The sequence below is a fragment of the Pogoniulus pusillus genome, chromosome Z (assembly GCF_015220805.1).
Source record: "Pogoniulus pusillus isolate bPogPus1 chromosome Z, bPogPus1.pri, whole genome shotgun sequence".
Lineage (NCBI taxonomy): Eukaryota > Metazoa > Chordata > Aves > Piciformes > Lybiidae > Pogoniulus > Pogoniulus pusillus.
In genome coordinates this window covers 49502351-49528458 of record NC_087309.1, presented here as the reverse complement: position 1 = coordinate 49528458, position 26108 = coordinate 49502351, and the positions used below count along the sequence as shown (strand labels likewise).

The 26108-nt window shown below is 40.4% G+C and overlaps 1 protein-coding gene across 1 annotated transcript in view; it reads right to left on the bottom strand.

Moving 5' to 3' along the window:
* LHFPL2 (LHFPL tetraspan subfamily member 2) overlaps positions 1 to 23796 on the bottom strand; it is a 166051-nt gene extending 142255 nt beyond the window's left edge. The window contains exon 1 of the mRNA XM_064140370.1: positions 23595 to 23796. The gene's annotated coding sequence lies outside the window, so the exon portion shown is untranslated. The remainder of the gene's footprint in view (positions 1 to 23594) is intronic.
* Positions 23797 to 26108: the final 2312 nt, after the last annotated feature.

Sequence of the window (26108 nt, the reverse complement as noted above, 5' to 3'; positions counted from 1 at the left end):
TTATTACTGTCTACAACTACCTGAAGGGACATTGTAGCCAGGTGGGGGGTGGCCTCTTCTCCCAGGTAATCAGCAATAGAACAAGGGGACACAATCTCAAGTTGTGCCAGGATAGGTATAGGCTGGATATTAGGAGGAAGTTCTTCACAGAGAGAGTGATTTGCCATTGGAATGGGCTGCCCAGGGAGGTGGTGGAGGCACTGTCCCTGGAGGTCTTCAAGAAAAGACTGAATGAGGCACTTAGTGCCATGGTCTAGTTGATTGGTTAGGGCTGGGTCATAGGTTGGAGTGGATGATCTTGGAGGTCTCTTCCAACCTGGTTGATTCTATGATTCTAAGATCAGGTTTCTCAAGGCAAGTCCAAGTCCTGTGGCTTAAGTAGCCAAAGACCTGTTCAGGACACCACTCCCTCGAACATTTATTGATTTCTCTAATTCTATCAGCTCTTTCAATCTCCTTTAATAGGGAGGATTGATGAAAAGACAATCTGTGCTTCAAAGTCCTTCACCACCACTCCCACTGCCTTGTAGTCCCCTCTTGATGTTCTTCGGATTCCTTTCAGATTGATTTCACATGGGACATGTCCACAAACTTATTCACATTTCTTGTCAGGATGACTTTGACTTCAGAATTGCCATTAACCAGATTCAGTTTACCCAACTGTCCACATCTCTGTTTTCATCTGTTGTCATTCCACCAACTCTCTATGTCAGTGGCAAGGAATGATTTTTCTATCACTAGTTTTAAAGTTTTATGCAGTGCTCTTTTCTGTCACAGCTCAAACAAAAATTTATTACAAGTGTCCAAAAGCCTCCTTCCCCTGGAATTCAGGCTAACCACAGGGGTCTTTTCAGGCCTTGCAAGCTCCAGCTTTGTGACTCTTAGTTGGCAGGGGTAATGTGAGTTTTGGTTTCTGTCACCAATTAAAATAACAGGGATGAGCCAGCTGCTTATCTGCAAACTCAGCTAAACAATGACAACTCAATTGTTTACAGTTACAATAGGCACCTGTCATTCAGCCAGGTCAAAGCTGATCCTCTCATTTTCACTTTGATTTACTTCATCAACAAAAAAAAATGAGTGTTGAAAATTTAAATACCTGGTCAGAGCCTACTGCATCTTGATCCATCAGCTGATCCATCACTTCATGTAAAAACATTATCATTAACTTTATCAGATATACTTTCCACAAATCCATATCAGTTAGTATTAGTTTTACACACTTCTTCCAGTGCCTATTAATTCAGTCCCATTGTACAGAGCACAACGTCCTTCCCTAACAGCTGGATTTTCCATCATTTCCATCCAGCCCATGCAGCACGTTTTCCCTCAAGGAGGCAGATTACAGTGTTCAGACAGCATTCACTGCTTAAGGAGCAAAACAGTGCTGCCTACTACAACCTTATGCACAGGGTCAGGCTGAAGTTGGTGTCAGTGGAAGCCAACAATCATTTCTGGTGTACCCCTGCACACGACCATCAATCTGCTTTTACATCCTTGGGCAGCAACAGCAATCTGACTGCTCAGGACCGACAGCACAATCCACCCACCCATCTGCGCATTCAGCTGTCTTCCTAACATTTCCTTCTCAGCAGCCCATAACAAAATCCAGATCCAGTCCACAGGTCTGTGTTGTGGAGCATTAAGTCATCACAAGTTTAACTACAAAACACTTATGTCATATTCTAGTCTGATTCTTCTCCAGAAGAAAGAACAAACAAATAAACTGTGGGGAGAGGTGGTGACGATAGAGATGTACACAACAGAGCAGAGAACTCACCACTCAGCTTTTTATATTTTCTGGATACAATTTTTTGGCCCTGGTGATTTTGAAGGATGCTGGCATCCCAGGACTGGAATTTTGTTTTGTTATCAAACTGTGAAAAGAGCTACACTGTCTCTTTCAAATACAGAATAACACTGTCTAATAAAATCTTTGCTCGATTTGCACTCTCATTTGCAATTCCACCATTCCTACCAAGTACTGCACGAGCAGTAATGCTGCTGTTCGATTAGCTCCTCATAAAATACACTCAGTAGCCCCCAAAACAGTTATCAGGATAATCACATCAATGGGACAGAGATTTGGCTTCTTTTAAAATAGTATTTTAGCTAGTTCCTCTTCTAAGTCCAAAGACTGAAGTCACCTATGAGGCAACTGCTTTCTGAGAACACTGATTACTAACCCCACCCTTACAAATTAGAATACAAAGGATTCATGTAAAAAAAAAAAAAAACTACAAAACAAAACACTGCATTTTTTTTAATATATCTTGAGCAATACACTGGATGTCTTAGGAATGAACAGATGTCTAGGGTTTAATAGGTGACACTGGGAACCAATCTAAGTGTCACGGTGCACAAAGATATTCCGCAAATCTCTCAAAATAAGAAATCTACTGTACAGATACATTCAACATCTGGAGACCAGACTCTGGAACATAGAGGCCTTCAGGCAATTCTGTGCTCTCAAATAATTCACAAAGGAAGTGACTGGATGTTTCTCCAGAATTTTATGACAGCTGAAAATGGACATGGGACAGTTGCTTCTGAAAAAGGGTTTTAAGAATGACTACATCAGCTGTGGAGGGATTGGGAGTTTTAATTAATTTTCCACCTTACCTTTTGCATTTCTGCACATGCAGAATTAATTTCTTCTCATCTGTGTGATCATGTATACTCTTGATGGGTAAAACCCACATATTTCAATTAATTTATTCTTATGCTGCATAAAATATCTATAAACTGAAGTCAGATGTCTACTGGCACTGCCACACTATGCCTGCTAAATAGCTAGGATTGTCTTTCAACACTTCTAAGAAAAGTAATTTCATTTCATTTTAGATCAACAGATTCATACTAACTTAAAGTAAAAACATATAGCGAAAGGCTGTCTATAGCTATTCTCAGTTATTAACATTTCCAACATCAGTTCCTGTTATAATTGGTGCCAGCACTTTTCAATAAAGTTAGTAAACAGAGTTTTACAAAGGAATGGAAGGATACATCTCTTAAATGCCAGTCAGCTTCCAAATTAACTTTAAGATCCCAAACTCTCATCAAAATGAAAATTACACTCTGTAATAGCCTTAAAAAGAGAAGCTCCAAACAACATCATTAATCACTCCTGAAGAAAACCTAAAGTAGATAAAATACACATGTATTTCTTTCTTTGGTTTTGAACCCCTAAATGGAAAATGTAATTTATGGCACAACTGTTACCTAGGCTTATCATGTTTAAGAATTGAAATTCATGTATTTGATAAATAACAAAGTAATCACTTCTGTAAGTGACTGAAATTTTTATTTTTCAACACAATTCCTATTAACCAAGTACTCAGACTACGTTGGTATTACCAATTCCAGACTTCCCTAAGCAAAATCAATTATTTCCCAAGCTGTGTCTAGTGGTTTCCTTCACAACCTTCTACAACCGAAAGGCAGAGTAGCTCTGTGAAATTGGACTGAAGCTTACAGATAAAAGATTATAGAACCATAGAATCAGTCAGATTGGAAGAGACCTCCAAGACCATCCAATCCAATCTACCTCCCAGCCCTATCCAATCAACTATACCATAGCACGAAGTGCCTCATCCAATCTTTTCTTCAACACCTCCAGGGATGGTGACTCCACCACCTCCCTGGGCAGCCCATTCCAATGGCAAATCACTCTCTCTGGGAAGAACTTTCTCCTAACATCCAGCCTATACCTCCCCCGACACAACTTGAGACTGTGTCCCCTTTTTCTGACTGACCCCCACCTGGCTACATTCTCCCTTCAGGTAGTTGTAGACAGCAATGAGGTCACCCCTGAGCCTCCTCTTCTCCAGGATAAACAACTCCAGCTCCCTCAGCCTCTCCTCATAGAGTTTGTTTTCCAGGCCCCTCACCAACTTCGTCGCCCTTCTCTGGACATGTTCCAGTATCTCAACATCTCTCTTGAATTGAGGAGCCCAGGACCAGACACAGTACTCAAGGTGTAGCCTGACCAGAGATAAACCTTAGCTTTTCCCTTGGACATCCATCAGATATGTATCTCAACTCCCAGCTTCAGTATGGAAGTGGCGACTAAAATTCTTGGATCCTTGTATTGGACTCTCTCTCCAGCACTGCTGATCCACAGTCTCAGAACACTCTTCTTCTATTAAAAAAGGCAGAAAAAAGGGCAACAACACTGTGATCCATGCACAAAAAGTACCCATGCAATCATGACAATTTCTTGCTCACCACTCACATTCTTTATTTCTTAATCACATTTGTACTTCAGGACGGGAAAAGAACAGAATTTAAAGAGTTTTCCATCAGGTATGTGAAACTAATGAGATTTGGATGTCAGAAGATAACCACAAGCACCACAAAATAATACCATATGCCCCAAGTACATGAATGTACACAACATACATTAAGAGCATATGTAAAATTCCTTAGCATACCTACGCCAGTCTATGCAACTCTTAAGCAAATAACATGTCTCTTCTTTCACTATTATCTGCAGCCATTCCTTTCTCAAATGCTCAATACAAGCTTTATTAGTTGATTAAAGTAATAGTACATACAAGCTTAGCAGAACTGACAAGGGCAGGAGATAAAATAATTCAAGGTACTAAAGTGAACATGCACTCTTTTGAAGCAAGTATCTTCATGAAACAAGACAGACATACTGTTCACTACAAAATCAATATTTGAAATTTTATTTGAAACTGACATAAGCAAGCCAAGATATCTCAAATTTCTGCTGCCCTGTTCCTGTGAAACCAAAGGAAATTTCAACTTCAAATCTGAATTTGCATCTTCGACTGTTTATAAGAGGGGGAAAAAAAAGACATGATTGGAGTTTGCTTTAGAATGAAACCAAATCGAGATTTATTAATTTGATTAAATTACCGTGTTTAAAAAAATAAATCCCTAACTATAAATGAAAGACCAAATGACACTGCACATCTTTTCCTAATCACATAATATCCCTCAGTTATGATTCAGAATACTGAGGTTTCTTAAAAGCACTTTTACTCAATAGCAGCCACACCAGAACACAGAGAGTTTGGGGTTTTGTTGCTTCTTTAAAAGCTAATCAACTCAAAGCATTCCTGCATTTTAGAAGCCTAATGAAAAAAATAACTGTGGAATGAAAAAAAAACAAACAAACCTGTAAGCAAGGATAAGCTAACTTTGTCTTTAGGAACTAATTTTGTTCTTTTGGTTTTTGTTGTTGTTTGTTTGGTTTTTTTTAACATACATCTTTTTAATGTATCAACTGTAAATGCACAAACCAAAAATAAAAGCAGATTCATAAAAAGATGCCTAAAACTGTGAAGTAGGACAAGTGTCTTTTAACTTCAAAATCTGTTATATACCATAGACAAGTAATTTAATAAACCATACTTTCTGGCAGTATGCCACAAGTCATCTCTTTAGGAAACACCAGCAGAATGTATGATGTAGCTGGTCCCTGAATTATCTGGAAAGTACATTGTGAGTAGCACTTATGAATTCATAAGAGAAGATTTAGTTATGAGGTTCTGGGAAGGAAATGGAAAGAGCTTAGCTGTTCCTCCTGTTCTAAAACATCTACATTAACATTTCCTAATTTTTAAAGCGAAGGGTGTTTTTGCTTTTTTTTCCCAATGTAGTTTACTGTCTGTTGATTCAAGTCCCCAGTGAACAGTTTTTAGAACCACTTCTTCACACCATCACACATGAAAGATGTTGGCAACTTCTATTCCAGCTGCACCACCCCGTTCCAAATTATACAAGTTAACAGTATTTGTCCATACTTTCAGGGTAATAGTGGCTTCAAATGAGCTTGACCTAAGAAAATGGAACTGCATGCCTATGTCTGGTGGACAGCTGATGAAGTGTACACTTATAGCTACTACAAGATACAAAACTTCTCAAACAGTCACTCATAAATAGCTGCATACACACACACACACACTCTAACAGTATGAATGCATAAATCCTAGTTATAACAGAACAGCCATGGTGTGATCTCTGGGCCCCTCAATTCAAGAGAGATGTTGAGGTGCTGGAATGTGTCCAGAGAAGTGCAATGAAGCAGGTGAGGGGCCTGGAACACAAACCTTATGAGGAGAGGCTGAGGGGGCTGGGGTTGTTTAGCCTGGAGAAAAGGAGGCTCAGGGGGGACCTCATTGCTGTCTACAACTACCTGAAGGGAAGCTGTAGCCAGGTGGGGGTTGGTCTCTTCTCCCAGGCAACCAGCAACAGAACAAGGGGAGGACACAGTCTCAAGTTGTGCCGAGGGAGGTCAAGGCTGGATGTTAGGAGGAAGTTCTTCACAGAGGGAGTGATTTCCCATTGGAATGGGCTGCCCAGGAGGTGGTGGAGTCACCATCCTTGGAGGTTTTCAAGAAAAGACTGGATGAGGCACTTAGTGCCATGGTCTTGTTGACTGGATAGGGCTGGGTGCTAGGTTGGACTGGATGATCTTGGAGGTCTCTTCCAATCTGGTCGATTCCATGATTCTGTGATTCTCTGGTTTAACAATCAGTGTGTGTCCTCCAGTCACATGTCCAGGCATCCACAATGGACTGCAGAGCCCTCACAACCAAAGGACATGGAGGTAGGTTACTGTCTGCAGCCATTCAGCTCAGTACCCTCTTTATAAATCTCCTTATAACTGATGGGCCAAAAAAAAACTGGACACAATCACATTACTATAGAAAATAGAAGAGATAATCATAAGATGGTTGTTTATAAATCATAAACATGGAGATTTAAATGCAGAAAACCGAAAAAGTTCCCACAGATGGAGAGTGAAAGTATAAGTATGGCAGTGACCTGCAACATTCTACATATCAGTCAATATTCAATTAATATTTCCATCACAACTTACGACACATGTTCATGTACTAGTTAACTTTAGCATTAATAAAGCAAAAATTTGTGTACAAATTAAATCCTACAAATTCCAGTTCTTAGAAACTGGAGATAGGAAAGAGACAGTTGGCTCAGTCAAAGTCAGTGTAAAACTTGTGGTTACAGCAACGCTTTCTGAACAAAGCATCCTTTTTAACTTTATCACATCCGACTAATGCAATTTTTTGGTATCTGACAGGAAACAGTTCCAGAGAAAATTATTTTAATACACAAAGCAAGCAACACTGAAACACATTTTAATTTCATCCTATAATCACCTTGCCTCTTTGACCTCTTTTCACCACTATTTAACAAAGCTATTAAGGGTAGTTTTGTTTTCCTCATAAATCATGCCTCCAACCCTTTGATCCTTTTGACACACTGTTCTTAATTCCTTTGATTCTGTCAACATCATTTTATTACAGGTATCTTAAACTGCCTGCAACTCAAACAAATGTAAATGTACTCCAGACAGAGAAGCATATTATACACCAGAAAAAAACCCACATTTTCTTTCTTCTTCTTTCTCAGTCCATAGAGTATTTTTGCAGATGACTGGAAATGACCTTTCTTCTTTGCAATCTCAAACTCCAATCTTATGCATTTTCTCCATTCTTTAAATATTCACAGTTTTTAGGTTTCTCAGACCTGTTTGCTTTTTAATTTAAACTGCATTGTTGCATAGTCTTAAATAACATTTTTCAACATAAACACTAACATAGTGTTTTTCCTAAAGATATTTAGTATCAGAGGTTTGATGCTGAGTGAGTGATTATACTATTGATGCCTATCTCTACTGGTATTTTCTTAACAGACTCTTGTCTTGAGAAACCATTTATTAGTTCTGAACAAGAGCAAACTCACGTTTTTATTTTAATTATGAAATTAGGTCAATTATGGGCAAATAATACTATGTTCACATGTCCAATCAAACAAAATTAAGACTCGATGTGGATGTGAAGACTTAATAAATAACTTAACTCTGTAACAAGCAATCACAGTATTATAAATATTAAACTGCAATATCCAGACAGTTGCTTTCATATTATTTTCAAGAGAGTGCATGCATTAAAATAGTTAACTGTTCACATAATACCTTATGCTCGAACAAACCAATGCATAAGTGATGAATCCTCCAGATGAGCTCAGTAAAAATATTAGTACATAGATAAATAAGTGAAAGGGAGCCAAAATAATTTCCCTCTAAAGGTAGAAATTCACTTCAGCATACAGGGTGGGGTGGGGGGGGAAGGCAACTAGTTTATTTTCTGCTTCTGAAAGGATATAATAAATAACAGACACAATTACAGTGTGGGCCACATCCAGGAAATCTGTGAGGTCTCTTGGACCACACACTCCCTCCAGAAAGTCACATGTAGCAATGATGAAGCAACTAACCCACCCAGGGAAATGCTCAGATCACTTACACGTGGCTAGAAAGCCAGAGAATACATTCACTAAATCATTACCAGCCCCTCAAGAACTACTTCCAATGCCAGACTGGACACTGGCTGTCCCAATGGCTTCTAAGTATGCTGGAATAGCTACAGACCTCTGTACAGGCTTGCACTACTAAATAACTCTAATGCTACAGGAAAAACAATTTCTCTTTAGACACAGACTTCTGATGCCCACGTTATTTTTTTTAACTTCAAGATGATAATGCTTTAAGAAAGCTGTCTCACCCACAGTCAGCAACCAAAGAAGTGGTTACAGATCATCTTGTGTCAGCCTACAATTTACAAACATCCAAACCTCCACGAAAAAGTAAACCATCTACTTTCCCAATCATGCTAAATTACAGAAGGAACACGTTTTTTTTTTCATTCAAGAGTTGATTCTCCTCCAACTAACTGACAGGCAAAGAATGTCTGCCCTTTCTGAAAACCAAATGTACCCTATATTCAAAACAAGTTAGATCAAATAGGAAACATTTAAAAAGTTGGCTCTCAGTAGAGCCACAACCCAGGGTGACAGCCCAACTACTAAATCATTCACTCCACTGTGAGAGCATGCATACTTGACAGTAAAAACAGAAAAAGCAATCAAGTTTCTGCTACACAGACAGGTTTAGGATGACTACAGCCATACATAGCAATTCTACCTTTTAAACCTTTATCTCAGTCAAATGAAGACATACACACAAAACCAGTGCCCAGACTAAAACAAGATATGCATGGAAAAATTAAGACTCAAAGCTTAAAACATGGAGCAGCCTCTACTCATTAAGGACAATGTGCACAGGAATTTTCCTACTTCTCTTGGTACACACACAACTACTACTACATCATTCAACCATTAACAGAGTAACAGCACACACATGTTAAAACAAAAGACATATTTCATCAGAACTAGTTAAATGCAGAGCTAAGAGGACATACAACTTGACCAGGATCAAATAATAAAGAGTTAAATGCAATACCAGACAGGACTAGCAGGTGGACTTTTTCTGTTTGTTTTTTGTTTTGTTTTTTTTTTTTTTTAATCAGGACACTGCAAGGCTGGCAGATGCCACTTCTATCACCTGGTAACGAGATAAAATCAGATTTATAGATACGTCATTTGCTTCACACAAGTGCAATCAAGATTTGCATGGTGATCCAAAGACAACAGAGCACAACCTGCCCTTGGCAAGGAAGCACACAGCAGGCTGTTATGGATAAAGAAGAGATCTATGGGTGCTGCCAGGACGATCCTAGACTTCTGAGGCCTTGTACCATCATTGAGACATTCTGCCTACTCGTCTCTGGACAGTCCCCAGCACAATGCACTCTTCTAGACATCTGCAAGTATGAAGCAAGTGCTCATTTGCTACTACTTCATGCAATGTGTTTTGCCATTCTTATCAATTCACAATTCCTGTAAGCCTCCTGGAGGCTAAGGTGAGACCTTATTGCTCTTTACAACTACCCAAAACGAGGCTGTACTGCAGTAGGGCTAAGTCTCATAGCCCAAGTAACTAGTGACAGGATGAGAGAAAATGGCCTGAAGTTGTGCCAGAGGAGGTTTAGGTTGCATATTAAAAATTCTGGGTTGTCAAGCACTGGAATAGGCTGTTCAGGAAAGTGGTGAAGTCACCATCCCTTGAGATGTCAACAAAATGTACAGACATGGCACTTCAGGATATAGTTTAGGAGGTGTGGTGGTGTTGGGTTATAGCTGACTTGATGATCTTAGAGGTCTTCCCCAACCTTAACGATTCTACAATTCCCTTGGGGAAAAACAAACAAACAAACAAAACAAACAAAAAACCCTATCTGACCATTTGGACACAGCTTTACCTGCTCTCTGACTAAGATATACAATGATGTTTTGAGCTTCTGAGGTTTTGCAAGAAACCATGAGAAACTAATGTCAAAACCAAACCACTGCTGTCTAAAAAAAGAAATGTGAAACAAGAATTTCACTAAGGAGAGGCATAATAATGGCCTAAGTAAATTAAAAAAAAAAAAAAAGAATCTGATAATTTCATTTCCCCCAAGATTGCAAACTGCTTCACCATACTACTCCATGGGACTTTAACTGCCCATTCTTCATTTGTCAGACCAACATTTTCCTGAAATGGGCCATAATGTCTCTGGAATTTAGAGACAATGCAAAGTGTATTACATGTTTGCAAAGGTGGCTATGCACATACTGCTCCCACCACCTGATGAATGTCTCAGCCTAGATGGACAGACAAAGGTCTGATGATCTGTTTTTTTTATTAACTAGTACTTACAAATAACTTTTCACATTACCACATCATAGAATCATATAATCGTAGAACAGCACATACAGAAAAACACAAGTGAGTAATGACAGCACTGAATTTGATCAACCTTTGTCTATTTCCAGTCTTTCCTGTGAAGGAAAGTACATTGGAAAGAGATGTATTTGTTTTCTAAATCATCCGTCTCATTTGATGCAAATCTGAACTATTTTTCCTCACTGGAAAAAAAGTACTCAATAAAATGATATATTCTACTTACAGGAGCAAGCATGAATGGAAAGTGAAGCAATACAGACCAATGTCTGCAAATGTAGATTGTCCAGTGGCAGAGAACCCTACAACCATAGATATGGATTCATAATAAAAGACTTCAGATTGAATTTTTTTTTAGTTGATTTTTTTTTTGTGTGACAGTGTTTGAGATTCTTGTGCAACTGCAACTGTATCTGACATCTTTAGGAATTGTGTAAAACCAAATGGAGAATAGTCTGTCAATTTTGTTATTGTCACACTCAATATTTTAAGTATGATTACCGCAGGACTAAAGAACAGTAGTAAAGACTTCTTTGGAATATCATTTCATTAATGATCTCACTTCATAATCTAACCTCCAAAAAGAGTGTTCAACAATTTTCTCCTATTACATATGTCCCACTTACATAGAATCTTTGGATCATTTCTGTTGAAAAAGACACAAGTCCTACCATTACCTAACTCCGCCAAGTCTGGTGGCAAACCATGTCCCTTAACACCACTGTTAAACACTTCCAGGGGCAGTGACTGAATCACTTTCCTGGGGAGCTTATACCATCATTTGATAACCCTTTCATAAAACCTTAGAAGAAGCATCACTACCACTGGTAACTCATCTGAGGTCAATGATGAATTGATAGCTAAAGTTAAGGTCCTTTTTCTTTTAATATACAATATAGCACAATAGCAAAAAGCTAAAGTAGGAAAAACATTTTAAATACTTCTTTTGGTCAGTTTTCACGGATTTTATCTGAAGTATGAGCCCCTCAGATGTATTCTCTGAGTCTCTGGCAAAGAATCTTTCACCATTCTTCAGCTAAAATGCAGACCACTAGCTTCACATTATCTGACATACTTAGTAGATCAGGTAACAACATAGCTGAACCCTCCTCCATCCATACAGAGAGGAGAGACGTTTTAGGCCAACAGAGAAGTTGGTCACTTTTCCTGTCTAAACAGAAAACTTATCTTTCCTTATCAGTTTTGAAATATCCAGCTGTGATGCCGTTGACTATGACTAATTGCACTTGGCATAGCTTTAATAAACCTTCAGAGAAGAGAACTGCATTACTACATGCAAATATACCAACAGTTCAAATACTTGCAAGTATCAGATGGTGACATTCAAACATGAGAATACTTCTGAGTTTTCCTAGTTTATTTTACAGTAGTCACAAACCAATTCTGTTGTAGTAACATTAATTAACATTCAGGCAGTGTGCTGAGATCAAAGCAGTTACTATACACAAACATCCTAACAATAACAAGATCGCACTCTCAGTTATTTACAACAAGCTTCAATAGCCTCACCTACGCAAACCTAAATGTTGCTTTTTCTTTCCCACCTCCAAAGCCACATGCTTCAGTAAGGCCCACTTTGGTACATGAAGTAAACTGTGGACTTTCAGCATGGTCAATCTACCTCAGCAGAAGACGTTGGAACAGACTACAAAGGCTCAGGAAAGAATTTCCTAATGCTGGCATATCTTTGCCTCTTTAACCTAGCTTTCACTGCAGCAGCACAGGATAACCAAGGAACTCAAACACTGGTAACAAGGAAAGGTCTTGTTACCTGGTACAGAGAACCCTTCTATGGCAGCAAGAGCACTGCATCAGCTTTCTGCTTCCAGACAAAGTAATTTTCCCTTCTGTTTCAGATTCCAGAGAAAGAGAAAATAAAACTGTCTATTTGGTACCAGAGGAACAGAGGAAGCATTCCAGTGATAAGACATAAAGAAGCCTGCAGATACAGTCTGAAGTGAAAAGTACTGTTACCTTAATCCCTAGAACCACTTCAGAAAGCCCAGTGGAAGTGTGTTAAATATATTAAGACTGTAGAGAAAAAAATAAAGAATGCATGTGCAACACATGGCTGTGTCTTCGTTAATGCCAGACTACCATCTGGTACATTAACATCTGGTATGATCACCACATAACACAAGTCTACCCCAAAGCAGGTGTCGACACAATCACATTTCTGTCATGTTGGCCAGAGAGCAGGATGCTGCATTCATGGCAATTTCATGCCAGCTGAAGGAGAACAAACAAAGCCTAGTCTGGCATTTACAGAATCACTACAAGATGAATAATATCTGTCAGAGCAGAAAACCTACTAGTACAAGGTTAGCATTAAAATTACAGGTTGACAAGGTATGTTTACACAAGATGTTTGCATCATGTAATTATGGGTTTGTGATTTGCTGGTAAGTACCCTAAAGATGTAGTATTGAATCAACACACTAAATTGGCTCAGTACATCATTGTCTGTAGAACAAGTAACAGCATATTCCTTCCTCTACTCAGTTCTTTGCTCATCAGAGATGTATGAGTTTTCAGTGTTTCCTCTAACTCTGCTGGGAATCTCACACATTTTGTGTTCAAGTCAGCAGTTAAGTTATTTTATCCACAGCATTAGGGAGAAGCGCAAAGAAAAACTTCCATATTAAATACTATTTCACACACATGTAGGAGATAATAAATCAGAAAAGGAAAGGGGAAAAAAGTTAGGATTATGTAAATAATTGCTTAGATTTCCTAAAGGAGACCAATATGTATTATCACATCTGGTAGTTTAGCATGATTAAAATGAAATATAATTTGTAGTTGATGCCAAATGGCAGGACACAGAAGAATGCTCATGGTAATTTTTGTGTTTTGTTAAAAATGTACTTCCGACTTAAGGGGTAAGGAAAATAAATATAAGGCTTTCAGTATACAAAGTACAAGACTTGCAGATGCTACCCTGAGCTTCTAACTCACAGAAAAAAAAGTGTCTTGAGTCTTTAAAATTTAAAAAGACAAATCTAAAAGTATGCCAGGTCAAATCTTCTCTCCAGCTCCCCAGCCTTCAAGAGCAGCCAAAAGCAGATGTCTGGAGAAGAGGATAAGAATAGCGTAAGCCTTTAGTCATACTTTCCTCAAATATTCACCAGTCTCTGATAATTTGCAGCTCAGGGACTTTCAAAGCCAGAGGTCATGCTTATGTATTAAATAATCCCTTACAGACTTTTTCTTCTATTCTCCTATTCCCTCCTCTCTGACCAATCTCCCTTTGAATCAGTATAAATTTGCAGTAACTACCACATCCTGTGGGGTTACGTAACTTAATGATATGTCCATGAAACAAAAATCCTTCTTTTGGCTGTTCTGAACCCAACACCTGCTGGTTTCATTTCCATGCTCATTAGTTCTTGTTCTGGGAGACAACAACTGATCTTTATCACCCTCGCCATGCCTTTCATGTTTATATAAAACTACCATTGCAACCCCAGTTGTCTCTTCTCACCACCTTAACTGTTCTCTCCGTGGAAGGTGTTACCTATCTCTGATTGTCCTTGCAGTTAAAAGAAAAAGCAAAATATCTGTGTGATCTTTCTATTCTAGCCTTACCTTCCTTGATGTTTTCTGAATACCCCAATAATCTGTTTCTCCTACAGACTCTCAGTAGCAGACCTCCTGCTCAATTTATTCCTCAAATTCTTTTCTATCATGCCTTCTTAAAGATATTTAAATCTGACAGACTTTGACCTTTACGTTCCCTCTTCATACACTTTTTTGACTACAGCTACTACCCAAAAAGTACATTTTTCAGTAGGCTTTGATTATACAGTGAATTAATATTTATATTACAAAACCAGTTGTGATTACTGAAAAAAGATGTTTCCCTTTGAACATTATAGCTAGCAGGAACTTATTTCCCCAGTCCACAGGACTACCAGGAGTCTAGTGAACTTTTACTTCCTCAGATTCTTCAATATATATTGCTAATTTAAATCACTTACATTACATGAAAAAGTTTGCTCTGAAATGGCCTCTCTATTTTCTTCTCTGAAAAGGATAATTGCAAGCAGAAAAAAAAAAAGGACTTAACTAAAAATTCCTTCCCTTTTTTTTTTTTTTTTTTTTTTTGGGGTAGGATTTCTAAAGAATATTTGTTTCAGTACTTCAGTATCTGCATGACACAACAAAGCTAGCTATTCTATTACTAGGCAATGTTAATCCTGAAAAGGTTGCATATTTATTGGAGGAGAAGATGAAAATCCAAAATAGTGAACTAGAGGAATGACCCAAAACCCAATGTCATCTTCAGTAAGAGTATGCACAAGATGCTGCAGTCAGGCTACACTGCATGACTGGCTACAAAACAGTCAGTGAGAACAATGTCTTCAAATGTGTTTCTTGGATGAGGATCTGGCCAATCACTGTGTGATCATGAAAAAGAGTTTTAAGGTCAGTAAGTACTAACAGACATGTTAGTAGGCATGAAGAGGATCCTATTCCACTTTATTCAGCATCATTTTAACCACAGGTGGAATACAGTCTTAAAACAGGAAGAAGAAAATAAATCTGAACTAATGGAAAGCAACTCAAAGTAACAGAAATAACAGAATGTACAGTATATGTCACTTTTGAAGTCGAAGAACTGCGTTTAAAGAATTGCAGGCTATGACAGTTTAGAAGAAACATAACAAACACATTGTAAGAATAAGCATGATTATTTGCTCTGTCCACGACATGTGCAGGATGAACAGTTATGGTGTTGATTTGTAAAACAAGTGGTGCAAGTTGGAGATCATGAAAATTTTCTCACGTCATAGTCATGTCAAGGAACAAGTCATAGATGACATATATGGATGATCTTAACCCGAGGCAGATGAACGGACTAGTTGACTTCATTCCAGTCCCATTTTTGTGATCTTTTCCTCAGGACCTGAGGCAGAATCTCTTTTCAATGATCAAAATAAAATAAGTAACAGTTACAAGTCTGCTTTAGAAGAAATGTTACAACTAACCCTCTCACACACAAACTATTCCTTCAGACTCTTTCCCAGCCCAGTTACAAGAACACTATGAAAAGAAGGAAGTTTAGAAAGAAGTCAAGAACTGGAGAAATTATACTGAAAAGTGTGGACTTGACTTTTCCCTGACATCTTCAAACATGATTTAGAAGCAGGCTCACACAATGCAGAGTAGAGAGTATATGATGCATTCTGGAAGCCACAGAATGCACATCTACTGTGCATTCTGCAATGCAATGTGCAACAGAAAAACAAGGTAAGCTCTGCTGATACAGCCCAGTCAAATGCTAATGAATCAGTATGTTGCTCAGGCTGTGTTTTATAGTAGATGTTCACTCTTCAACATTGACGTGTCACATTCTTGCACTGAGCAAGCTCAAGAAAGGCTGGATATTTCTGTACTCCAAATTTGCCTGTGATGAAAGACAAGCTCTAATTCAAAATGGTAGGGCTGCCATGGAATGTGGTCTTGGTCACTCAGAAATAAAGACTGGTTGAAGGCAATTACATTGATTTTTTGGCAGTCATGATCATGACTAATGACTGACTAAACATGTATGCACAACACAAACCTCAAGCACATTTTTGCAAACTGGATACCTCTGCTAATTTATCTATCATCTCAGCAGAGCAATCAGCTGGACAGTCTGTGGAAAATGTTGCAAGCCAGCTGTCATGTACCATGTCTGTTAGTAGCTTAAAGAAACCTAAAACAGAGAAAAATGAGACCTTTGCTAGCTCTTGAAAGGTAAATCATGCCAGAGCAACACTATACTGATAGAGAGGAGACATAACATTGCATGGAACTTCCATTATCATACCAAACTTGGCCTGCTACTTGATGTTGAACTCACAAATTAAAACAATTTTCTGAAAACACAGAAAAAAATCCACAAATATGATTAAATTTAAAAACTTAACACATGCAACTAACCCTCAACACATAAAAGCTATACAAGAATATGTTACCATATTTAGACTATGGTTTACATTTTAAATTCTCTGGTAAACTTTAAAGTATTCAAAGTTGCCTACGAAGAATGATGCTTAGATTTTATCATATGTCTTTTCTGAAATGTTTGCTAGAATTGTCATGATGACAAAGAATACTTAGTGTCTTATCTTGTGAAATAGGTGTGTTCGACAGAAGGCTGAGAGCTACAGTGTTTGCACCAGATACCCTCCATGGTTTATATTCCAAGTGCAATTCAATATGTAGTACACATCAGTACAAAACAGTTGTGCTAAAGGAATGTTGCCATTCTTTGCATACAGAAATCTTTCTGAAAAAGTCTGTACAAACCCTATTTTAGTAAATTACAGATATCTACAAAACTGTACTCATACCTGCAGCACCTACTTTAAGTACTTTACACAGTAACTAAACTTAGAACACTGCATATATATCACTTAACATTTCAGAAAAAAAAGTACACCACTTCTAAATAGGAAAATTTTTTGGTAGCTTTCGTTCCACAAAATTACTGTTTGCACAGGCCATATCATCAAAGCAATACCCACATTCTGAGAGATAAAACATCAGTATGAGACAACTAAAATAAAGCTTCTCTCAAATGCATCTGCCAGCATATAAAATTGGTTCATTAGCACCACCATGCACTTTAGTGAGGAGGTCAGGTTTTGACAAACAAAAAGTTCAATGAAAACACTGAAAAAACTGTTTACAGTGGTCCCAGACATAAGCCTTGCAAGCTGCAATTCACTGACCTATGTAAACTGATTAAACTTTCAGATAATCTCCCAGTGAATACTATTGCAAAATCTATAAACACAGATGGCACCAACTAGCACCCTATCTGCAGTCTCAACAGAAGATCAATTAGAGACTGAATTCATCCTCCTACATCACAGGTGATTCCTTACAAACAGGTCTCAGGGATTATAAATTGAACCAAGAAAGTTCTTTCATAGTTACCAAACTCTCAGCCATTTTGAGAAGACACACTGCTTGAACAAAGCTAGTTTGAAAAAGAATCCTGCAAGATGAAAAAAAAAAGCCAATAACCTAAAGCCAAATTTTAAAATAAATATAAATTATACTGTTAAAGCCACTTACACAATTTTATCTACAAAACTTACCATTATTCATCTGGAGCAAATTAACAGTGTCAATACTGTTACTGGCAAATTGTCATAAATTATGCATGAGAACACATATAGATAGCAATGTCACACGTTAGCAAACATGATGGTCAATTAATGAACTTTAAAGCTATTTAAAACCCAACATTTTTTGACTAGTAAGATGTTAGATACCATGAGTAAAACATGAATCTAACAATATCACTCCAGTCTTTAAGATAAAATGGCAATATTGAGACAAAGTAATTTGAACTGGAGCATTGACATCAGTGACCAAAGGAGGCTCTACAAATACTTCAGCAATATTGCATCATGCATCCTTTCCGAGCACTAAAAGTAGTATAAAGGTAAAAATTAAAAGATCCAAAAATCAGCTTAAAGTAAGGCTTCCTTGTGTGTCTGAGTTAATTTATTATAGTACTCTTACTGGCTGCAATGTAATATGGCACTTGCTCCAAGACATTTTTTTTGCTCTTTTTATAGTATTCATTTCACAGTTTCTCATTTAGTTTCCCTGCTTTTCACATAGGCTCAGAGAAACCCTCAAATGAAACCCCAACCAACATTTCAACCAGCACAAATATTAAGTACTTTAAGGAGCATATACTGCTTCAGCACTTTGCTTTTGCAACTGTTTTAAACATTCCGTATTCTTCTTTGAATAGCGTACATTTAATGTTACTACACAGCTCCAAGCTAAGAAAGATAGAATGATTTTGAGGACCAGAAGACAAGAAACACAGTAGAAACTAATTTTTATCACTAGATTGTGGATTTTTTAAATCGTTGTTATTATTATTCCATCTACAGAATCAGAAACTGATCCTACTGATTGTGTGAAGAGGACAACAGTTTCTAAGTATCTTCTGATGTGATATTTATGTTTGACAGCGAAAAGATAATTGCTCAACTGCTACATGTAATCCTTGAGTTCAGAATTTCTGATACATTTCTGATTCACTTGCACAGATCAAGCACATTTACAGTCATTTGCTTGTTTTTGCAGGTAATTTATAATGTAATTGTGGGTTTTTTTCATTGCCAAATTTGTTTTCTTTGGATTTACCTTCCATAAAACCATATTTTGGAAAAGTACTTACATGAAAACGTGTTATTCCCTGATTAACTATGTTACGTGTACCTACTAAATTTTAAACATTAAGAGAAACAAAGGCAGTTTAAAACACCGAGTCCTCAGATAAGCAGTAAAATACTTTCCGAAATTTATTAACTACTTTCAGTAATACAACATAAACAGGAGTGAAACTATTTGCTTTACTTAGAAGACTATTTAAAGATAAAATAAAGGAACTGTTGTTTACACAGCTTTTAGAGTATCTGATCACACCTCCCCAAGAACTTAAGTGACAGCAACTTAACTTTTTATCTGTGCTTTACAGAAGCCCTACATTCGGCCTATTTTCAGTTCATCTATATGCAGGACAACGACTGTGGAAGAATATACCCTATTAGCTCCACACTTCCAGGGCACACTTTTAGGCAACAAAACCTGGAAGAACCCTGTCAATTTTTGTGAAAGTTGGAAAACCAGAAGATAGAAATAATCTAAGCAAGAGTCTTCGGCATCGTTTTAACAAACTTGTCAGCTGTAATCACATCAGCAATTGTCTTTGCATCAAAGAAAGACCTCAGTAACACCTTCCAGCTGCTCACCACCTCTGCCCTTGTTCCTGTCAGTTCAAACTGCTGACACCCCAAATAATTCATCCCCTAGGCAGAAAGCAGAGAACTGGGAACTGCTGTGGGGGAAGGGAGGCACTCAAAACAGAAGAAAGGGGCAAATGGGAAGACACAGCCCCTATTCATGGGGATGGAAAGAATGGAGACACAAACAGTTTCTCTCATTGCCAAAAGCCAACAGCAGTTCAGAGTTGATCTTTGCTCTCTGCTCCCTGCAGGCTGGATGGTGTGAAGGGTCAGCGAACAAGAGGAGTCGTGTGTACTTGTGCCTGTGCAGGAACACACATGCATGTGTAGGAAGTGAGGATACTTAGGGACAGCAGAGCAGCCAAGCTCACCCCACCTCTGAGCTTCACTGAACAGCTTTGGTACTGTTGCATGGTGAGGGGAAACCCACCCACTTCAGTGGGCTATTCTTATGTAAATAGACTTTATGTTTCTTTTTGTAACGAGTTGGCTTTAAGATATTGAGGGCAACATTCCTAGAAACTGGTTGTTGCCTACAGTGGATAACTAGGAATCTTACATCAGCTAGGAGTTGCCATTCCGTAATCAACAAATCCCTTTGTCTCAAAGCACTGCTCCTCTTTTAGTGGGGAGCCCTCCAACCGGTAACGAATGTTCAACAGAAGTGAAGCTTCTGGAAATATATTTTGATTAATTGTAACTGTGTTCTTCACTCAGAAAAATAATAAATCCTCCTTTTCATGCAATTACTAATAAAAAGACAAAAGTCCAGCAGCAACTCAACTTGTCCCTGGCAAATGCAGGATAACAGTGGGATCAGGCCCAGACAGCATGGACTCATGAAAGACAAGTCCTGCTTGACCAATCTCCTATAACCAGCTGACCTGACTAGTGGATGAGGGAAAGTTGTGGACATTGTCTACCCAAACTTCGACACTGCCTCCCCACAGCATTCTTCTTGAGAAACTTGCAGTCCATGGCATAGACATGTGAACTCTGCTGGATTAAAAACTCTCTAGATGGCCAGGCCCGAAGAGCTGTGATAACCAGAGTTAAATCCAGCTGGTGGCAGGTCACAAGCAGTGTCCCCTGGCGTTTGGTATGGGCACCAGTTTTGTTTATTTTCTTTATTAATGATTTGGATGAGGGGATTGAGTACACCATCAGCAAGTTTGCAGATGACACTAAATTAATCAGGAGTGGTGATCCACTTGAGGGTAGGAAGACACTGCAGAGAGATCTGAACAGGTAAAATTGATGGGCTGAGGTAAACAGAATGCTTGAGGAAGAGTGCTGGAAAGCACCTTGGAAAAAGGGCTGGGGATGCCGGTAGATGGCTGGCTGAACATGTGCCAGCAGTGTGCCCAGGTGGCCAAGAAGGCCAATGGCATCCCAGCCTGTATCAAAACCAGCGTGTCCAGCAGTAGTAGGGAAGTGATTGTGCCCCTGTACCTAGACCTGGTCAAGTTACAGCTTGAGTTGTGTGTTCAGTTCTGGGTGCCACAATATAGGAAAGACACTGAGGTCCTGGAGGGAGTCCAGAAAGAGCAACAAGGCTGGTTAGAGGTTTGGAGAGCATGTCGTATGAGGAGCAGCCGAGGGAGCTGGGGTTGTTTAGTCTGGAGAACAGAAGGCTAAAGCAGGCCTTACTGCTCTCTACAACTACCTGAAAGTACCGAGCAACAGAACAAGAGGAAATGGCTTTGAGCTGCACCAGGGTAGATGTAGATTGGACATTTGGAAAAACTTAAATACTGAGTGGTCAGACATTGGAACAGGCTGCCCAGGGAGGTGGTGGAGTTGCCATTGCTGGGCATGGTAGTGGAGTTACAGTTGGACTCAATGATTTAAAGGTCCAACCTTCAGGATCCTATGACCTACATACACTATATACAAAACAAAACACTGGGTTTTCTTGCCTCATACCAGCTACATAGTCAACTGCAGCCCAATCAGGTTCTGCTGACGCAATAACATACAGTACTTAATATGTCATTGTCCTACTGTGTTACAGAACACTACAAGCTATTTTCACAGCTACAAGCTAGAACATGAATAAGGATCATGGCATTTACTGGCTTCCTTTCAATCTTTGCTGGCAGTATTCCTGATCCAAACTTACCAGCCCAGCACAATCAAGAGTGACTCAGAACACGTGGAGGAATATGCTTTGATTAAATTGGTAAAATAAAAGCACTATAGCATTCTTGCACAGAAATGCTGCATCCAGCCCCAGTGAGTTACATTCTTAAAAGCAAATGACACACTACTGTTACTTGCCTGACAGGCGGGTACATCATCATGCAAGCATTTCCCAGAATGCTTAATAAAAACAGATGATTAACTTAAAAAAAAAAAAAAAAAAAAAAGATAAACTGGGCAATTTCCTACATACTGATTAAACTGACTCCATGACTCAGAGAGAGAAAACTTGTGACGAAAGCAGTGTGAGTCAACCTCAATTGGCTGCAACTAGCATATGCAATGAAAACTGAGGAATGGTCCCATGAAACTGTGTCTGAGATAAAACTTTGTATCAGTCTGTCTATACTCTGCATCTAACAATGAGTGGACATGGAGAAAATACCATGCCAGAGATTAATTGGTATTTTATTTCTGTATCATGTTTTATTCAGAAAAGTACACTGAAACGTCGAGGTTAGTATCACTGACACTTTCTAATAAGCCACTTGTTCTGCACACTCATATATTTAGGACTTGATGAGTTGCAGCTCTGTGAAGTTTCCGTGACCAAACAAAACCCACTAAAAACAATGGGGCTCCCTGCAGGTGTGAGCTTGTGCAGCCAGAACACTCTGCAGGACTGGGATCAAGCAGGTATTTTTATTAAAGTATCTGTAATGGTGCCTAGGAATGTTTCCTGGAGAAAGCCAAACCTTTTAATTAACATACATAATGTTTTCTTCTACATGAGGTCAGCAAGAGCTTTTTAATTGTTTTCTGTTACTCCTAATAATACATCTCTCACCAGCTGGGGCACTCTCATAGCATCTCATCTGCCTGCTTCTGGTTTAATGCAAAATTACCGCAATGAAGCAACCCATCCACTCGGCCATCAGCGACTGGCAGTGCATGCACTTGCCTGAACACAGCATTGCCAGCCCATGTTGCTTTACCTGACGTTGCTCCAGCGCACCCTCGACTTCTGAATTATCAGCCATGTGTTACCGACTGCCTTCGGAGCGACGCCTGAACTACCAAAAACCTTCACTGTAACTCGCGCCACCTACTTCTTGCCCTCTTCTGAAGGGCTCTAAGAAGCGTAACACTTTCACACACACACCCTCAAAAACTGAGCCCTGAAAGGGAAGGGGAAGGAAGGACATGCGGGAGCTGGGAAGTCGCCAAGGCGAGCTTTGAACCGCGGCTGCCACAAGCAGCTCCCTGAGGAGCCAAGCGGTGTGCGCCTCTCTCGCCACGGGCGAAGCCGCAGGTGTTGCAGCCGGTGTGTGCAGGCCTGGCTAGGGACAGCCCGGCTGCCACTTCTCCCCTCGTTCCCTGTCCCGCACCGAGCCGCCAGGGATAGGCGCCGGCGGGGGGCGCCGCCACCATTCCTCTTGCCTCGGGACCCGCCGTCCCCTTCTCGCTCCGTATGGCGCTTCCCGCAGAAACGGAACAGGAGAGACCGCGGCAGCGCCCCTTCGCCCTCCCTGCGGCTATCGACACCCCGACAGGAACCGCGACTGCTCGATGCCGCGTACGTGTGCACGGGGCAACCCTTCCCAGCGCCGCCCACCGGTGTCGGGCGGCGAGAGCTGCGTCCAGCTGAGGCTGGCTGCTCGGGGAGCACCTCCGCGCTGACGAGAGGGAATGAAAGAGGGAGGAAAGCAGCCCGCCGGGGTCGGGCACCCCGCTGCTCGCCGGGTCGCGCCGTCTCCCAGCCGCCCCGCGGGAAAGGGGCGAGCGGGTGTCCTCGCGCCCCGCCGTTCCCCTGCTGGGTGCCAGGCAGCTCTCGCCAGCGCCGCAGCCTTGTCCCCGCTGTTGCCTCCGCGCCACGTCCTCCCGCGGCGGTATCCCGGCCAGTCCCGCGGCTACAACCCCGGCCCGATGGGAGCCGCAGCCCGGCCGCCGCATGGGCAATGAATGGAAAGCCGCCCAGCGGTTCCAGTCCTCTCTCCCTACCTCCCTCCCCCACACCAACTTCAGCGGCGGCGCCGCCTTACCTCCGCCTAGCAGCGATGGATCCTTTACGCTGGAGCTCCGCTCTCGCTGCTGCCTCCAGCCCGCGTCTTTCCAACCTCGTCCTCTGCTCCCGCCGCGACCATACACGACGAAGAAGCAATGGGATCCCGGGGCGCGCCGACCCGGCCGCCCCCAGTTGGAGGGAGGGAGCGGCGGCGAGGGGCGGGACACGACCGCCCTGCCCTACCCAGGACCGGCCCCCTCACACTGACGTCCCCTACTCTTACACCACCGCCCGCGGCGGGGTGTCTGTGCTCCGGCGGGGGTACTGCTGCAGTGAGAGCGGCCGGGAGCCATGTGAGGAGAGGGAGGCCCCATCTGCCCACTCAGGGCGCTCAGGGAGCCACCGCAGCGGGCTGGGCACCCGACACTTCAGCCACAGGCTGCCTAGTATGCCCCCAGGTCGGTGTATAAACGGGTCAGCGGGCTGGCCAAAGGGGAGAGCCTCTAGAAACAGACCCAGAGAAACGGTGACCCGCCATCCTGGCGGTTTAAATAAGCAATGGTCCTTCATCTACCTCCTCCGGCAGACCTGGCTGGGAACTGGTGCTGGCCTGCGATTCTGGCAGTGTCCAGACCGACATTAACTATTACACTCCTCAGCACAGTTAATTTGCCGCGCTGGACCTAGTGGTGTAGGATGTGTTGAATGGAAGGCAGGAACGGTAAATACCCAGTCCCCCCGCTTCCAAACAGTCTAGACCTTCGGGGGGGGGAAAAAATGTGATGAATACTTACACAATTTACATGGCTAGAAAATGTCTCCAAAATTGCCAGCAAAGCTTCTGTTTTCAAAACTTCTCAGAACAAATAATTTCCTACCAATGCCCCATGAAAATCACAGTTAACAGTCTTCCAGTTTCAAAGCAGCACAGGTCATCAGAGGTTCAGGAACTTTCTAATGTTTTTAATATCATAAGATGTCTAATGCTAAGCACATACATGTCTACTAACAGTCATACTCATTTAAAGCATCTGCTGGGGAAACTATGGTTTCAGCTTGAACAAGTCTTTGCATGCCTCTGCTATTCACTGTGGTTGTGTAGCACACTGATCGTTGCAAGTGGATGACAGGTGTCTAACTTCATACAGGTCTTCTCTACATCAGCTCACTTCCTAGATTGGAAGTGGCTGTTGAAATAGAAAAGAACAGTCACTTAGTGGTTCAGTAAATCACTCTGCATATCTCATCAGCATAGTACTTCATAATGAAGTACTACAGCAGTGGTCATCCTCCTGGGAAATAGTAAGGAGTTCTCTTTCCACAGCTATCAGAACGATGCCTTACATGACCACTGCATTTACTTGATGCTGTGGTTTTGGGCTGATTCACTCTTTCACTCTGATAATACAGAGAATCAATCCAAGATGACCTTTACAGTATTTAACTGTATTAAGGGCACACTCCATCCAACTGCATCCAATTGTGGGATCTGCACCTTTTTAATTACTGTCTCTGCTCAGAAATATAAAATCTGATGTTTTCCTAAGTATGTAGGTTAGGATGATGAAACAAGAACAAACTCTCAAGAATTCTGTCCACGCGACAGAAACAGTAAAAATATACCCAACTGTCTATACTTACTGAAAACAGCATATGTGTTAATGTCTGGTAACTGTCCAATTCTATCCTTATATTACTTCTCACTTTTCATTCTGGACAAGTCATTAAATTAAGCATTTTTTAAAAAGTTTTATTAAGGACATTTTTGTTTATTCCCATTAAAATCTCTGAAAATTCTTTTTCTACAAAATAAGGGTGTCTTTGTAAAGCTGAACTTTCTGTGACCTCTGAGACCAGCTACTTTAACACACAATAGGAGACAACTCGATAGGCCTGTCCAAAAATAAACATCTCTTCAAAGAATATTTTAACCCCAGACACTTCACAGAAATAAAGCAGTTACAGCATTATTCAATAATACAAAATTATTTTAATAGATGTTTTAATTTGTTAATTAATTCTACCTAAACATAAGAGAGAAAAAAATCTTTACTTCTAATGTGCTGGAGCAGTGGCATGGGCTGCTTGGAGAGACTGTTGAATCTCCTTCTCTGGAGATTAACAAAACCTACCTGGATGTGTTCCTGTGGAGGTGAAACTGCTTTAGCAGGGGTGGGTTGGACTAGCTGATGTCCAGAGATCCCCTCCAATCCTTACCATTCTGTGATTCTGGAAATTTTCAAAACTGATTCTAGTTTTTGAGTGCACTTTTGAGCTAGTCTCTATAACAGATGCCTCTACTACTTTTTCATCACTGTTTTCCAAAATAAATAGATGTCCCATGTTGTTTCAAAAGGGTGTGCTAGAACCTGAAACCAAAAATAATATAACTTGCATTGCAAATATTCTTGTAGCAAAGATCCATTTTCTCACTGATCATCTGTTAACTCTTAAAAGGGTAAAAGTGCTCATTGATTTAGCAAAGCTTACCTAGAATGAAAGGATAGCCACTGGAATGAAAGAAATTGTAGCTAATAATGCATCTTTGCTA